General features: G+C 38.8%; 1 protein-coding gene across 4 annotated transcripts in view; it reads left to right on the top strand.

Annotated features, from left to right (window-relative positions):
• NRG3 (neuregulin 3) overlaps window positions 1–14,078 on the top strand; it is a 1,029,538-nt gene that overhangs the window by 455,006 nt on the left and 560,454 nt on the right. The window lies entirely within an intron of this gene.

Here is a 14,078-nt window from a genome sequence, read left to right on the forward strand (position 1 = left end):
TATTTCCAGCACTACCCCTGGTAATTTGTTTTTTCTTGCAATTGTATATGCTTCAGTGATCATATATATCCACACCCCTTTCCTTCTCTTTATTTACTCTTCTCATATGACACACTTATTAAATTAATTATTCTGAATCATGAAGCATGGAAAATTACGATTTTTTCCTCTATATATTGCTATTATAAAACTTCATTCTGTGTTGTTTTATTAAGATGGCACAGAGAAATGCGCCTTGTAGTTAGGAGCTTGGAACATGTTGGCAAATCCTGCCTGACTCTAAGGGCCAGTTTCAGTCCACGAGGAAGAGGAGTTGTCCCAGTGGGTGACACAGGTTTGAAGGAACCGATGAGTGACAGTGGCAGATCTCTGTCTTCTGTCAAGATAAACAGAACTGGGACCTTTCCTCACTCTTGAGAGCATGGCTTCCATGTGACTTGGGGAGTGCCATTACACTTACCACACTTACAAAATTTATACCCTGTTTCTGTCCTCTGTGAAATTGGGTTGGGGATGAAGGGGAGTGGGAATGCTCCTTCCCACATCCCTCTTCTTGTGTTATATTTATTAGGTCAGTGTAGACAGAGGTAGAAAGAACACAAGTGACTTTAAGACCTCAAGGCAAAAGCCAAGAGCTATCTACCCATTCAAAGCATGAACTGTATCCAAGCTCTCACAGATACTCAACCATACGTTAAAGAGATCACCATGTGGAAGTGGGCGATGCAGTTAATTAAGTCTGAATTCCTAATCGATTGGTGGAGCGATTAATTAGAAGTCTCACCTAAAGCAGTGACTTTTGGGATGGTGTTTTACCCAAAGGAAGGATCAGATCAGGCCCCACCACAGCACCCAGGTGGGTATGATTAATCTTTTTGAAAACTGAGAATGTTGAAAATAACAAAAATAATTCTTATTCTTTTTCAACATACAGTCTCACTATATTCTGGATTAGTTCATGGTGTATTAGTTTGCTAGGGCTGCTGTAACAAAGTTCCACAGATTGAGTGGTTTAAACAAGAGGAATGTATTTTATCACAGGTCTGCGAGCTAGAAATCTGTACTCCAGGTATTGGCAGAGTTGTTTCCTTCAGGTCTCTCTCCTTGGCTTATAGATGGCCATCTTCTCCCTTGTGTGTTCTCATTTTCTTCCCTCTGTGTCTGTATTCAAATTTCCTCTTCTTATAAAGACACCAGTCATACTGGATTAGTGTCCACTCTAATGACCCTATTTTAACTTATCTCTGTAAAGACCCTTTCTCTAAATATGGTCCCATTCTGAGTTACTGGAGGTTAGGACTTCAACATATTAATTATTTGGGAGACAAATCCAGTCTATGATAATGGATCTCAGGTCTGGAAAAAATATCTTTTGCTTTTGTGCATATATGCATGTCTAATTTTTTTGCATACACAAGCAGAGATACATCTATGATTTAGCTGGAATGATGTATATATATAATTTTTGATCTTCTGTCTTCATATTTCTTGCATATTTCAGCACAGACAACCTGTTATTTAACACAGAGTCACAACATAGCTAATCATGACAAAAAACCAGCCTAAGACAGAATTGGAACTTGAGTAGGTTAATAGATGCCTATAAATCTCCTACTAGAGTGTATGAATAAATCACACATTGCGTGTGCCCACTATTCATCTCCTGGGCTTTGCTGTGAATAAAAAGCTTACATTTATTCCTGCATCAGCCACTTCTAAAAATTCCCATGTAGTTATTAATAATGTGCTATTTTGTATAGCACTCTATTTAAGTAGTATGTTTCATTCATTCTTCTCCATTTGGCAAATGTTTATAGAGCACCTCCTATCACCAAGGTATTGTTAAATAAATACATCCAGAAATGAATTTAGGAATTAAATGGTGCTGTTCTTTGTAATGCACTTGGAGTAAATGAAGTAGTTTGTTGTCAGGAAGTAAGGAAAACAAGGGAAAGTATTTTCACGAGACTGGCATGCTATCAGGGGTATTTTTGTAATAAATTACCAATTGGGCCATGTTTCAAGTTAAATAAAACACACAATTTAGTATATTAGACCAGCAATATGTAGGGGTCTCTGTGAATCTAGCTCATTAAAGGCTTTACTTGTGACATTCAGATCTAAGAGAAATCAAGATTATGCTTTTTAGTATTTTAAAAGTAAATTGCAATCCTGTGATAAATCCTGATTGTGATCCTATGAATCAAAAAATTTTTTCTATGTTGAGAAAGATTGATCATGCTCTAACACTTTTCTGTTTACTTGCCTAAGAAGAATAGATGCAAACCTACTTAGATCATCACTGATAGAGATCCTTAAAGTGTATGCTCAAAAATGTTAACAGCATGAGGGAGGTTTCATATTTTTCTCTTTGTTATTTTCTTACTCTTTAGTGTATCTTTAGAAAGCCATTTTTAGTATTTAGAAATTACAGAGCAAGCTAATGAAAATTTAAGAGCAATACCAAGATTCTAAAAATACCTGGACAGAGGGGATTTTAAAGAAAAATAAATAGGCAAACTTGGTCTTGCTGAATTTAAAATATGCTATAACGTCCTAGATCATTGGCTGACGGACTGGCAGAAACAGAACAAGGTATGTTCTGGAACTTAGTGTAGAGTAAGGAGAGATCCATAAATCAGAGGGAAAATGAGAGGCTGATGGCTCAGTAAATTTGGTTGGCTATCAGCTAAAACAAGTCAAATTTGGATTTTTACTTTCCTTCTTTATATGAAAAGTTGTTTTTAATGAATTCAAGAGTTGATGTAATTAATAAAGTCTTGAGGAAAACAGTAAATAAAATTACATATTTATTTATGTCAGCAATTGAAGGGATCTTTTGAACAAAAAGCAATGGAAGGAAAAAATAAACAGCCTGACAGAACATTGCTTTTTGGTCTGAATCCCATAAATCAGAAATAAAATTAAAAGATAGACAAATTATCAGTAAACTGTATAATAAAATATGGCAAGGAATTAATATTCTAATGAGTTACATAGATCAACTAGTGTAACACTAAAATTAAGTCTCAGTAGGAAAATGGGCAACAAGGGGAACTTATTCCTCCCTTAAAAAGGAATACAAATAACCAATAAACATGAAAAATACTCAGCCTCACAAAGAAATGCAAATTAAATTTTTTTCCCTGTTACATACTTAATGATTTTTAAAACCAGTTTCCTGAGAGTAGAGCAAAAGCACATTTTCATTCACTACCTGAGGGAGTACATTTTGTTAAGTATCTTCTGTATGTAATGTTTCAGTATGTTTCAAAATATTTACATTGTTTCTAAAAATGTAGTGTACAGAAATGTATATATAGATTTATTTATAAGAATATTCACCACAGATTTTTTGTATTAGGAAAAAACCCTGAATTTATAATTCTATATAAATTAAAACACATCCATGCATTGGATGAATTCAGCCTAACTAGAATTTTCATAATGTTTTAAGGACATGAAAATGCTCATTATATCATGTTATATATATGAAACTCAGGATATTCTAAAGTTGAACATACAATAGCAATCCAATTCTAAAAAAGAGCTTAGTAAAAAGACTAATAGGTTTTACAACTATTTTCTTCTTCAAACCTTATGAATTTTCTAAGATCTGTACATTACACATGTATTTCATTTATGTAATACCTAGTTAAAACACTTGACCTTGCTTCTCATCTTTCCATTAAGAAAGATAGATAGTGTCCCTGTCTCTGTTAAATCAAGGTCATTATAGTTCATTATTATTAGGCTGATAAGAGAACTTCCAATTAAGCCCTTCCAGATTAAATACTACCAAGTATATTTGAATGTGTGTGCTTCTTCTTTTATTAATAATTCATTTACACTTTTTACACTAATTCTTTTCCATGCTGAATTCGTGTGTTTTGAAACATAAAAAAATTGGATTAAATAATAGAAAGATATATCCTACAGAAATAAAGCTGGGTGAGAAGGAAAGCAAGTCACTAGAAACTCATTGAATCAAAATATTCTGAATAAAAGCAGGATATTCTCTAACATATTTATTTTTATGTCATTTCTAGAAATTTTAAGAACTTGGGAAATGGTGCTATCTGTAATTTATTTCACTAGAGTGAAAGAGGAAGCCATTGTGACTGAAAAGATTGGTAGACATTTGACTGGGCCAAACTTGTTTTGAGGCCAAATTCAAGTTAAAAGGATGTGCCTCCCCTGAATTGAAGCTCATTAGATGTTTCGCCAGCCTTGCTGTAAAATGGATTTTCAAAACTTTGGGAGGATAGCATTTTAGCTGAATTTGATCTGAAGCGATCATTTTGGAAATTTGTCAAGCAATTCCCTTGAAGATGCTTGACTCGTTTGAAATATGGAACTGCTAGAAAGAAGAGAGAAGCAGTCCAATAGCAACCATTGCCTGAGGCTGTACTTCCATAAATGGGCTGATGGACTGGGCAGTCAGTGATATGGGTGGAATGCTCCCAGGACTTGGGGAGCAGGGAAAGCAATTGAAAGGAGGGGGAGCCCTATGAGGAGTTGCTCTTCCTTACTTTGTCTCATTCTGCCTGAGTAGGTTTTGAAATCAAAGCTTCCATTTTTAAGAGCGTTGACTGGGCACAGTGTAACCATTTCCCAATGATAAACTATATAAAATTACAGGACCCTCCCTGTCAGTGCTTTGCTCTGTCTCTTTGGAGATCCATTAGCTCTCCCACCCAGTGAGGGTCCTCTTTATCAAATGGTTCTCCAGTAAGTGCTCTGAGCGCAGCAGCTAATGATTCCCCACAGTTGACGCAAGGCAGAATGGAAATGGAGTTTGGCAAATACCCCTGAACTCCACTGGCAGGAGATGATGGAGGCTGAAATATCTCTAAATCCAGGCCTAGTGGCAAAGTAACTGCAGAATGGAGTTGGATAACAGGGTGAAGAGCCTCAGAAGAATTTTCAAGTTCATTAGATAAATGTTCATGAAAATGTTTGCCACAGTCCAGACATAATTTGAGTAATTTGCAATAGCCATGTTCATAACAGGCTGTCTATTGATTGCCCCTGACGTAAAGAAATGAGCCAAGTGATAACTGTTTGTCTCTTCTCTGTGGATGAAGTTTGTGAAAAGAGTCTGGCTCAAAAAGCAAAGAACTGCAGCACAGTGAACATAATTTTGCCACTTGATGACACGTAGGTATTGGTTTACTTCTATTTTAACCTGTTTGTACTGGACCCAAGCTGGTGTTCTCAAAGGGCCACTTAAATATTGTGCACAAGACAAGAGAAGCACATTTGATAGAGAATAAAAACGTGTTTTTTAGTTAATGGTCAAAGATTCTTCCCTTATTTTAATGTTTTCTAACTTGATTGGCAGCTCTAGTTGAAAAGTGAAATGGCATTTCTTGAGGTGGTTGTTCTGATTGGGTTTCTTGTTGTATCAAGGAATTGACATAAATGTGTTTTCCTTATATGACTTGGGATAAGAGGCACATGAGGCAAATGTGGGCATTCGAGTCCTGAGTTAAAAGCTCTGCCTTTATACTGGCTGTATGAGGATTTTCTGCAAGGTATTTAACCAGAACCTCCAGTCCTGTATTGAAAAGAGAGTCAGACAGAGACAGACAGACAAATACTGGTCCTAAAGATTGATACAAGAATGAAAAGTACAACATCTAAAAAACTCTAAATACACAACAGACACTATTATATAGCGATACTGTCATCCTCAGTTCCTTCCTCTTCTTCCCTTCTGCTTATATTGAAACCAAACCAAAGCATGTTTGAGAGAAATGGAGTGGGTATCATCTGTGTATTTGATTAAGAGGAGACTCGGGTTTTAAAAGGGGAGAAAGGGCAAGCCAGAGAATTCCTTGTGCTTTCTGAGGGCTCAGGCTTCTCACTGCTAATTTGGATACTCTTGACAAATTAGCCAATTTCTGTTATTTCTCCCAATTTTGCAGCCGGTTCTTGATGTTCCAAGACTTTCTTCTTGCTGAATATAGCTTTAAGAGGAAAAAATGTTTTTCCTTTCCTACTTCATCAATGTAACTTGCCTTTATTATGTTGATGATTCCCATTTGGACTGGTTGGTTAGATTCAGTGCTCCCCCACTAACTAGCAGATGGACAACTTACACATATTCTCTGTGACTCAGTTTTCTTATTTGTTAACTGGGGACAATAATATCCCTACTTTATAGGATCATTGTGAGGATTGGTATAAGTAAAATGTCTGGTATAAACAGATAGTGAATTTAATGGAGTTAGTGGGGTTGAATATAATAAGGTGCGTATGTTGCTGTCTGCACAGCTTTGTTTGCAGATCATTTGATTTGTGCCAGAGCTTCAAGATGGGTATACTCAGAGTCTCCTAAGCACATGAAGTTCAGCTTAGACCCACTAAGGAGAGTTAAACTGACCCAGGTAAATTATTAAAAAACACAGTAATAATGGATCATGGGCAAGAACACTTTTCAGAATCAAGGGTCATTATAATTATTCAAGCAGTAAATTTAGGGGAAAGGCAGGAACAAGAGGCTACCTTTTGTTAGGCAAATTCTCCCTGTTCTGTAGACAGGAATATGCAGAAAACTCCCCTCCCCTCGTACTGTTCAAGCCATTCTGGCTGAGGACCCTCCACAGCAACCCCTGGATCCGCCTCCCTAAGTACCTGCTTCCTGTATGTGGGGATCGCAGACCTGTTGGGTTGGAGTGACCTGGGAACTCCCAGACTCAGCCAGAATTAGTGATCACATTTGCCACAGTTTAAGTGAATTATGGATTCTTGGGATTCCCAAGTTTATTTTAAAAAAAAACCAAACTGATAACATATACATAAATATCCTTTTAGCTAGAGATGGCCTATCTGTACAGAGGTGACCAACATTAGATATGGTAACACTGCTCCTGCCATGCAGGCTTCTCAGGCAAACATTCCAGTAAGATCTTCTCAAAACAGGACCAGGATGGCTGGGATGTTCTGTCTAGGCTCCTGGGGCAGTGAGAGAATATGCACCACACTTCTGCAGAGTCTGTTCATCCAGTGAGGAAAGAACTCTTTGCCTGTTTGACAACTTTAGGCAACATTTCCATCTTCCTGAGGATGGTATGTCTTTTCAATTCACTTTGGTGTGAGCATCTATCTAAAAATATATATAAAAGAATATTTAAGGACCAGATCACATTGTCTATGCATAATCACACACACATATGTATACATATTATAATCTGAATGACCATATAGGTTGTCATCCAAATCTAAAAACGTTTGAGATGTAAATGGCAGTTTTAATAATTTTTTTTCTGTAAAATAAGCCTACACCAGGAATACCTTAAGTTCAGTAGGACATATGGTTGCCCTAATTGTAATTCAAATGAAACTCAAATTCATAGAAGATCACGTATGCTCTATGTGTTTTTCTTAATATAAATTTCACAAGACTGTACCACCTCTGTATTATTATCCCCCCCTTTTCCAAATCAGCTGAGCATTCTCTGAGTCACCAAGTACCGGCAAGATCTGGATGAGAAAGCAGAGCAGGGGGCTCCCAGAGCCCAGGGTCTCTCCACTGTCCTCCGCAGCTGTGCAAGTACGCATCAACATCCAGTTAGTGTTGTCTTTAATTACCTTTCTACCTAGCCATTGTTTGTGAAAATTAAGAAATGTGACAGGAGGGCCAGGCCCTCCTTGTCAACAGAAATAAGCTGAAGACAGCATTTCTGAGGTTTATCTTGAAGTACATTTCTACAACTCTGTAAATTTTTTGTGATCACAGCTATTCTGGTGCTTTTATGAATATCAGGAAACTAGTCTGCTTTTTTTTAAGATTTTATTTATTAGAGAGAGAGAGAGAGAGCATGAACAGAGGGAAGGGCAGAGGGAGAAGCAGGCTCCCCGCTAAGTAGGGAGCCTGATGTGGGGCTCGATCCCAGAACCCTGAGATCATGACCTGAGCTGAAGGCAGATGCTTAACTGACTGAGCCACCCATGTGCCCCTGGAAAATAGTCTGAACATGCATATGTACACACACTCATACATATATGGAATACTTACTAGGTATCTGGTATCATGCAGGGCACTGAGGTCCAATGGCAAATGAGAAAAAAGCACCTCTTCCTTTACTGAACTTGCTCTTAGTTGGAGCACCAAGAAGTCCCCACAATCTATTGTGCTAGAATTCCATGATGGGCAAACACTGACAATCACTGGCACCAAAGCCTACACTTGAGATTGTAGGGAAATCCTTACCAGACTGGTAAACTTCGAAGAAATATCTTCATCGAGTATATTTACATACAAAATCCCCTGTTCAAGTTTTAAAAAATGAGAAATTAATGATAAAATTAAAAGGAGAAACAGGAAAAAAAATGAAAGCATTAAGCATGCTTTGAAGAATATCTTTTTCAGAGGTATATGTTATATGTGAGTGATACAAGTATGTTTATACATATGTATGTCATATGTGACAGGTATAGAAGGTATGCTTAGTTTTGCCATACATACACTAAAAAATAAATGGCAATTTGATATATTATTCCTATTATTCTACCAGTGTTTAATAAGCATATTCAGTGTTCAGGGTCCAATGGAAGGTGGTAGGAATATAGTGATGAATGTTTTCAGAAAAACTAGTAAGAGAGGGGTTGAGATGGACATTTTCCAGTTCAATTCAGTGTGACAAGTTCTGTGACCTATATCATCCAGTCTATATGATCTGTATGTACGTAGTCCATATCTGTGTAGGAGACTCCAAAAATCAATGGTCAGTCCTAAAGCCAGGAAGAGCTTCTGAGAGGAAGTAACACGAATTTGCACTTGGAAGGATAAGAGCCTATTCCTCCCTCAGTTTGAAGCCTGCTCTTGTTTGCCAACAAAGGCATAGAGTTGAGCTGCTATTGGAGGAAATTCCCTTCAAACCCCAGGGAGGAAATTTCAAATGTGTTTTAAATGCAATTAAGAATAATCAGTTTTATGACATAAATTCTGCAGTTGGTAACTTCTTTTCTGAATTATTTCTTCTCTTGTGTCCAGATGGTTATCAAAAACATATCAGGACATAATGACATCTTTAATTTAATTCTCTCAAACTCTGAATTTTTATAGTGAGTGGAAAGAACAGACAAGAGTATGGTTTTTTCAAACCTGTAAGTGTCCTATTGATTAAATTATGAAATCAAGCATCCTTTTATTTACCCAAAATTAATTTATGATTTTTATCTACATATATGAAATATTTGCAAAGACCGTTTAGTAGCTACCATCTAAAATTAATTTATTAACATCTTAAGTATAAGTAAGGATTTTTCTGGCACTAAAAATTTTCCTAATGAATTAAGTGTATCCATTTAAGGATGCCTTGACCATCGATCATTGGGGAGTTATTCAGGGAGAATGTGAGGGAGCGAAGTTGGAAGATACTTATTGGCACATTTGAGTAGAATGTCCTTCATTTCCCAAGTACAAAGTATTTCTTTTCTCTAGCAGAGCAGCTGTGAGACTCATAGGAGGTCAAAGTAAGGTAATGATGTAGAGTTTCCTTAGAATGCATCACGTGGCATTTTGGCATGTGCAGTGATACACACATACAGCAGAAACCAGAGAAAGAAAGGTTGTTAGAGTTCCTGAAAAAGGGTGCCTTTGTAGTTCCTCAAAGGCTACTTTTTCATTTAAACACGTCATAAATGCAGTTATAGCTAGCATCAGGGAAAGGAGTTACTATTTCAACAGAAGACTTCATTAAACAAACAAACCCCAGGCTTTGGGGCAGAGGACTGCTCTGAGATGGTAGTGTAGAAACACAGAAATGATGCCCAGAGCCTGGCCTCCTTGGAGCCCTCTGACAGCAAGTTCATCCCAATGACCCTCGAATTTGGAACTTAGAGACCAAGCTGATTTTGATTCAATTCAATTAGGAACTCTCAGGAGGGAGGGGAGTGTGTGTCAGTAGGTGGCTCCACCCTCAGAAGGAAAACAGACTCAAAATAGAGGTGAATAGTAGGACAATGGAGAGTGAAAAACACTAGGTTGGAAGAATTGACGGAAAGGATGAGCTGATAAAGTATCTACTTTAAATAAGGTCATAATTTTGCTACCATTTGGGGTGTGCTGCTGGGCTAATTTACAGCTACAATTGAAGTCACAGGGAAGCCTTACTCTCTGCAACAAGGTTTTATTTTCAGTGCTCTGGAAAGCTCTTTCCTTTCTGCCTGGGTTAGCATTTGTGAAAGAAATAATGATTGTTTTAATGATATTAAATAGTAGCTTTGATCTCTTTCCCCCACAAGCTAACCAAAACATTATCTGGATGTATGAAATGATTCATTTGTGAGCAAAATTTCTGTTTCTATTATAATATTCCTGTTCACCTACTGACTCTCCCACTAGGCTGTGAGTTCATCTTTGCTTCTGGAACCTGCCCCTCCTCAGTAAAGATACATTTGATAAATGAAAAGAACTCTAGGCAGTTCCTACCACCAGCATTTTTCAGAGGCGGGATTGAGGTGTTAAAGGGAAGGAAAGGAAGATGCTAATAGCCGTCGATTATTTCACCCCTACTAAGTGCAAGGCGAATGTTTTGACCCTTAATACACTGCTTCATGGTTGCCGACCTAACCCTCATATTACATCTGCAAAGGGACGTTGTATCACCATTTGAGGTCATGAAGGAAGCTCTGAGAGGGAAGGCAGTAGCTTTTCAGGGATAGGCATCCAGCAGGTGACAGGACTGAGCGCCAATCTCAGTTGTTTCATGCTCTTGATGTTTCAGTCTTGTCAAACTTAAGGTGATTGTAAGAATCACTGAGGGAGATGGTTAAAAATAAATTCTCGGGCTCCTCCTCTGAAACTTCTGATTCAGGTGGCCTGAGATGGCACCCAAGAATCCCACATTCAGATGACTCCATTATTGAGATGAATTGGGGCAACAGTGAATGAGACTTGTGTTTCTCAAATGTTGAGTGGGTGAATCCTCTGGAGAATTTGCTTAACTGAAGATTCATGTGTAGCAGATCTGAGATGAGGCCTGATGTTCTGTATTTCTGACAGTGTCCCAGATGATACCCCATGCTGCTGTCCACGTTCACACTTGGAGCAGTAACTAAATTTTCATGTACACAAAGGGGACTTGTCTTCCCCATCACAGGGGTCTTTTCAAAATCCTGCCACCATGATACATCCTGCATCCATAAGCAGCTCAGAAATTGTGTCTAAGCAAATTTCATGCACACTCATTTGAGAATATGTTTGTGAAGCTTCTGGAAACTTCTGTCTCTACTAGTTACCTTACTAGTTCATTATTCTGCTTAATAATCCCTGGGTACCTGCAGCATGACTTGGTCCTATGCTCATCTCATCCAGAACAGTTTTGTAAGCCAAATGTCTCATCAGGTCTCTGTTATGTTAGAGGGATTTTATATACCACATCTGTGATTTATAGGTTTAGGCTGGACAATTAGTATTTCTCCCAAGGAGCAGGGCCTTAAGTTAGGGGAAAACATTCTCTTATGGACATAAAGTGAACTTAGATTTTATTTTATTTTTATTTTTTATTTTATTTTTTATTTATTTTATTTATTTTTATTTAACAAGTGAATTTTTTGAAGGCAATAGAAAACCAAGAAAGAGTATTTTTTTTAAAGATTTTATTTATTTATTTGAGAGAGAGAATGAGAGAGAGAGAGCACATGAGAGGGGGGAGGGTCAGAGGGAGAAGTAGACTCCCTGCTGAGCAGGGAGCCCGATGCGGGACTCGATCCAGGGACTCCAGGATCATGACCTGAGCCGAAGGCAGTCGCCTAACCAACTGAGCCACCCAGGCGCCCCCAAGAAAGAGTATTAAGCCAGTGAGTAACATGTTAATTTTATGCATGTATTATATGTTTTGATCTATAGAAGCTGCCAGTTTATTTTCTGTGTAGTCAGGCTTTATAAGTGGTCTTGTAGCGGACATTCTTTTATTTAAACAGACCCTCTTAGTTTTGCAAATATGAGGCAGGCATGCACTCAGAATCTTGCAGAATGAGGGTAAATGGTATGTGTGTGTGTGAGTGTGTGTCTATTGTGTGTGTGTGTTTGCATTAGCCTGCCCCTCCAGTAGATCCCTTGGGGTGCAGAGTTCTAGAGAAGAATGAACAATTAATGTAATAAGGAGCTCAAGGCATTTTAGGAGAGAGGAGATGAAGAAACCATGCTTCTCCAAACTCAAAGAGAAGGGGTCTTGTCTGGGAGGAAAAGAGTGATCTGATTAAGGTTCACAGCAGGGACGGACACCAAGAGCTCCAAAGGTGAGCTCACAAGGAGAAGGTGGAAGAATAGAGTGGTGATCCAGACTCGAATTTGGAACTTAGAGACCAAGCTGATTTTGTATTGTCATATAGTAGAGGTGGAACATTCTCTCCTGGCTTCTCTACTTGGGACTTTTTTTTTTTTTTTTTAAGATTTTATTTATTTATTTGAGACAGAGAGAATGAGAAACAGAGAGCATGAGAGGGAGGAGGGTCAGAGGGAGAAGCAGACTCCCTGCCGAGCAGGGAGCCCGATGCGGGACTCGATCCCAGGACTCCAGGATCACGACCTGAGCCGAAGGCAGTCGCTTAACCAACTGAGCCATCCAGGCGCCCTCTACTTGGGACTTTTGATTAGGAATTTTAAAAAATCCTGGGGCACCTGGGTGGCTCAGTTGGTTAAGGAATTTTAAAAAATCCTATAATCCTGAGAAGCAGAGAGACTAACCCCACTCTCCATTCCTCACTAGGTTGGGATTTCTGCAAACAAAAACTTCCAAATCTTGATGGATCAGGATCCTTTGGTAGCTTTACCGTTTTCCTTAGTGGTGCCACCTTGTGGCAATAACTGCAATGACAACACTTGTAGTTGCTGGAATTTAGCCAGCTTTTCTTTGTTTGGACTAAGAAGGGAAAAAAACCAAAAAAACAAAACAAAAAAAACCCTCTAACAATTGAACAACCAGAGGAAAAGGAAGTTTGGGCTTTCAGCCACTTGTGGCAGTTGGGGGCTTGCAGACTTTCTTGAGCTGTTTATGGAGGGTGATTGTGTTTGTCTTTCTTGTTGGTTCAGAAAGAGCATGTTAGTGGCAGGGGAGAGTCCAAGTGAAAGGAGATGTTCCTACTTAGATGTTGTGCCACTTCTACCCTCCCAAGCATCAACCGCGAGGAACTGTGGAGAAAAAGCATCAATACAGGGAAGACATTGGGAAAAACCCCTGTGAAAAACCACTGGGGGACATAGGGGTTTTGAACTTTGCAGTATGTGCAGTCTAAAGCCTAGAGTAGGAGGTGGCTGGTGTGGCTGTCAGGGATACATGGGAAAGGAACCAGTAGGATGTTGCTCTTACTTCTCCCCATATGTGGCCTGGTGTACCAGTGTTCACCATGGTGCCTCAAGCTATAAGGCTGAGGCCACCTATAAAACATAGGCAACAAACCTGGATGGGGAGCAGAAGGAACACTGGTAAAGACTCATTAGGCTCAGGTAGGCATTTCCCCAACTTTCTTTCTCCAAGCCCCCCAGAGTGATGAGTTGCGCTGAAATGAGTTGCTCGTCCTAAGGATGCTTCCCTGCTGGGGGACCGAGGATGAAACCTGGACCTGAGGGAAGGTTGGGCCATGTGGAGAGAGATGAACTGTGGCCTCCTGGCTCCTGAGACTCTCAGTTCAAGCTCATCCCACCTTGGTTCTAACTCTTGGAGGTCTGCAAGTCTGAGAAGCTTTAATGTTATCTGTTCTCCATATTCATTGCCTGAAAAATAAACTAGCACCCTTGGGGGAATATGAGCTTCTCATACCAAAACTATAGCAGATGAGCCATATTTTCATCATTTTAAAAGAGCAAGAATCAGGGGAAGTCTTTAGATTAAGAAACGGAGCTGAGGCCGTGACCTTAAAAAAGTATTGCAGTGAGAATGTAGAGAGAAAATACCAGATAGGTTTGAAGGAGGTGAATACCAAGATATATTTGCTAATGAAGGAAGAAAGGTAAGAGGGAAGGAGAAGATTCAAAGGGACCACCATATTTCTGGTTTGGACAGCTGTGCAGTATCACTCATTGAGCTAGCAAAAAAGAATGAAAACAAAAGTTATGTCACTCTATC

This window comes from Neomonachus schauinslandi, chromosome 6, assembly GCF_002201575.2.
Source record: "Neomonachus schauinslandi chromosome 6, ASM220157v2, whole genome shotgun sequence".
NCBI classification, from domain to species: domain Eukaryota; kingdom Metazoa; phylum Chordata; class Mammalia; order Carnivora; family Phocidae; genus Neomonachus; species Neomonachus schauinslandi.